The sequence below is a fragment of the Myotis daubentonii genome, chromosome 2 (assembly GCF_963259705.1).
Source record: "Myotis daubentonii chromosome 2, mMyoDau2.1, whole genome shotgun sequence".
Lineage (NCBI taxonomy): Eukaryota > Metazoa > Chordata > Mammalia > Chiroptera > Vespertilionidae > Myotis > Myotis daubentonii.
Genome location: NC_081841.1, coordinates 140,014,461 through 140,018,276, shown reverse-complemented (window position 1 = coordinate 140,018,276; position 3,816 = coordinate 140,014,461).

Sequence of the window (3,816 nt, the reverse complement as noted above, 5' to 3'; positions counted from 1 at the left end):
AGGAATGAGCTAGGCCACAGCTGCCTACACTGATTTAAAGTCTGAAGGTGCCATAAAGGCATTTGTGATGTCCAGAAAACACAATTAGTCTGCCCTGGCCCTTTCAGTGCGTGCCGACTTGGCTCTAACAGCAGAAGTGAGACAAGTGTGTATCCAGTGTATCCAGACATGCCCAATGTGATATTTTGGATATAGGGAGAAAAAAAGTCAACACAAACTGACTTCAACAATAAGAAGTTTACTATATAATCTAACCAGTAGCCTAGAACCAGGGCTTCAAGTATGGTATACTCAGGGCACTGATTCTGTTTTCCTGTAACTCTGCCTGTCCTACCCCTCCCCAAACTTTCAAATAAAAGAAGAAGCAGGGAGAAGAAATAAAAACCACTTCCAAAATCCCAGTTGCTGTCAGCTATTTAGCAGATAGCTTAGCAATCACATGACAGAGCTGTGCAGGCCTAGAGGAGGGACAGGAGAATGTTGAGGGAGGGGTTCCTCACAGAATGAGTCTGGCCATGTGCAGGAGTGGCAGGACAGAAGGCCTCAGGGAAAAGGGACACAATTTTCCCAAGTAGCTTTTATTGTTTTATTTTTGAATTAAATTTATTAGGTTGACATTGGTCCACATAATCATATAGGTTTTAGGTGTGGACTTCTATGTTATAAGATCTGTATATTGCACCATGTGCCCACCACCCAAAGTCAAATCTTCTTCTGTCACAATATTTTAGGACCCCTTTCTCCCCCTACCCTGTTCCCTCTGGCAACCACCACACTGATGTTTGTGTTCACGAATTTCAGTTTTATATCCCACATATGAGCAAAATCTCATGATTCTTAGCTTTTTCTGATTGACTTATTTAATTTACAATAAATCAGTTACTTTGGTACCATGTACAAGCAATCTAAAAAAAGTTCATTGGTTCAGGAACTAGGTTTTCTTTCTACATTCTTATTTTTCTCAGTAAATAACTACATGCGTGATCCTGAGCAAGCCACTTAACCCCTCTGGATTTTCACTCCTTTATGCAAAATAGGAGAGGATAGGACACATGCATTTAATTTTCTTCTCAGCCATAAACTCCTAATTCTACTCCAAATCAGCCAGTTTTCTCCTCACACCACCTAACCAGTCTCATACAACATAATTTAACTTAACTTTCTCCCTTTCAATATTTACAATTTTCCTCAAACAAGTCATCTCATTGAATATAAAACATTTTTTACATCACGATGGCTGTATTTTTTTGCCTAAAAATCATTCATTTTAATAAGACAACTACATACTTTGTTTCTATTTACTAGCACGTGGTAAAGGAAAACACCAAATTATCTCCTTGCTCCTATTCCTCTCCCTCAGAAGTCACCAACTGTTTCATTGCCCTGGGGACTTCCTTCAAGAAAAAATGAGTGTGATAAGATGAGACGTATTCTAAATTCTTTTAACTTGAAAGGAAATAAATTGCACTAAGAAAGTCTTTACTTATGGCTATTTCTGTTTTAAACATCTAGCAATAGAAAAGAAAAGAAAAGAAAACTTTTAAGACAAAGAAAAATGTAGTCTGTTCCATGATAATATGATCTAGTAGGCATCAGACTATAGGAATAAGAGAATTAAGCTTTAGTTTCTTGCGCTCTTACTTTTTCTCTGGAAACACACACACACACACACACACACACACACACACACACACACACACACACACCAAACAAAAAACTGACCGTAACCAGAGTTGGTATTCAGCTGCTCTGCACAGGTACAGCAATGACTGACCACTTTTCTGATTGATCAGGCAGCTGTTCTGGTTGACTGGTACTCATGCCATACAGTTATTAAATATTTCATTGTTGCCTCTGCCAGTAACTCAACAATAGAAATACTGTGGTTGCTGACTTGTTTATTTGGAATAAGTAGGAGAATTATACATGATGAGTAAAGGAAATGAAGAGAAGAATTTAAAAAATGGAGGCCTGCGGGAAATTACTGCTGGAATATTTTTATATTTTACACTATACAGATTCCCTTGATTAGATTTTAAAATTAACATGATTTCTGAGCTACTATGCATAGGACTCTATTAGACAAATAAAGTGAATTAAAGAGCACCCTGTTCTCACTCTGTTTACACTACAGTTTATTATATTTGAACTAGCACAGTTTGGTTGTCAAAAACCTAAACAGTAGAGTACTGGAGGTAGCATACAACTCCCTCTGTCAGTGAATTAAGTCCCTCATATTTAATGCCATTTTCCAGGCCATTAGTGAAGTCTTTAAGTGTCTGGGAAGAAGTAATTTATTAACTGAAAATCCAGGTTTATTCACCTCCCAAGGATGAATAGTTTTCACTCAGAAAGTAGTGTAGGTCATTCATCAAAGGGTTTGACCAATGTTACCTTCATTTTATTTAAAAGATTTCTCATGTTTATGTAAATATCAACTTTGACACATAGGTTAACCTGTAAGAAAGAGTCCTCTGTAATTGCTAAGCTTCTTATTGACTTCCAAACTTTCAAATTTAAAGTTTATCATTATTTCTCAAGTCACATTTTACCTTATTCCCAAATTAATTTTTAAAAGAGTATATATAAAGCATAGTGAACAAATAAATGAAAAAGGCTATATGTGAGAACTTCTCCACCCCCAAGGGAAAAAAATGTTTCTAATAAAATTTCATTTGTTGTTAGAAATGAAACAGAAATAGAAAAATGGGAACATAATCAATTACATAGTTCATTTTGTCTGTTTGAAAAAAAATGCACTAGCTGATTTGAAAGATCAGTCTTCTTGGAACCAAAGCTAGAGAGAAACTCATCTTTGCATCTTTTAAAAGACCGCACTGTGTAAGGGAAAAGGTTCTCAAAAAGCATCCTTGTGAAAGAATTGGACTTGTTGGACTATGACAGAATAGCTTGCGTCAGACCCCACTTGTTACTAAGAACAATTATTAAATGGATTAAAATGCAAAAACATTTGTTTGTAGGCATCAAAAAAATTGAAGCAGCCAGAAGATCTTGGACAAAAGAGAAGCATAGGGAAGGAAGCCAACATTTTGGGCCTTGTTTCCCACAAAATATTTCTTAATTTTAATTTTCCATGCCGAACAGTATTTAAGTCAGGCCCAAATGTAGATAAGAATTGTCAAGTTGCACAAATCTTCCTGTGCAACCCCTTGAATATACAGGGTGACGCCCAAAAACGTATACACACTTAAACAGCTGACAGCTTTTAAATGAAATGTATTGTGATAAACACTTCCTTTATAATTATTCAAAGTGTGTATACATTTTGGGGGGGCACCCTATATTTTCTCTCAATCTCAAGACTTGTGAACTAAAGATACAAATTATATGCCCCACACATTCTCAACATACAATGGTAATATCAGGGTATTATAACTGTGAAGGACACTCATTCAAAAGTGGGTTCAGAGGGTTGAGGTGAAAGACATAAGGGGACAGGAGTCACATAGCAGTCACTGGTCTAAAGCAATTCTGGAATCTATTTGGATGTATGTGTAGATTACTTGATTAGGACTCAGTTCTGGGAAGTGTTTTCTCAGGCTCTTGGTTCCACCCTCTGGAATTTTATCTCTTCCCTCTTGGTTATTCATTCCAAACTTCCTTTTCCACAAGAGATGGTCTGTGTTTGCAGCTACGTAGCTGTCTCAGCCAGCTTCCTACACGTCAGATTAGGAATCCAGAGGCTCTGTTCATTGGGAACTAACTCCATCCCTTTTTATCCAAGCTTATAATGCTTCTGCTAGTACAATCTTCTTAAAGATCTGTGGGCTTCCTATGAATAGTAGTGGGATTCAC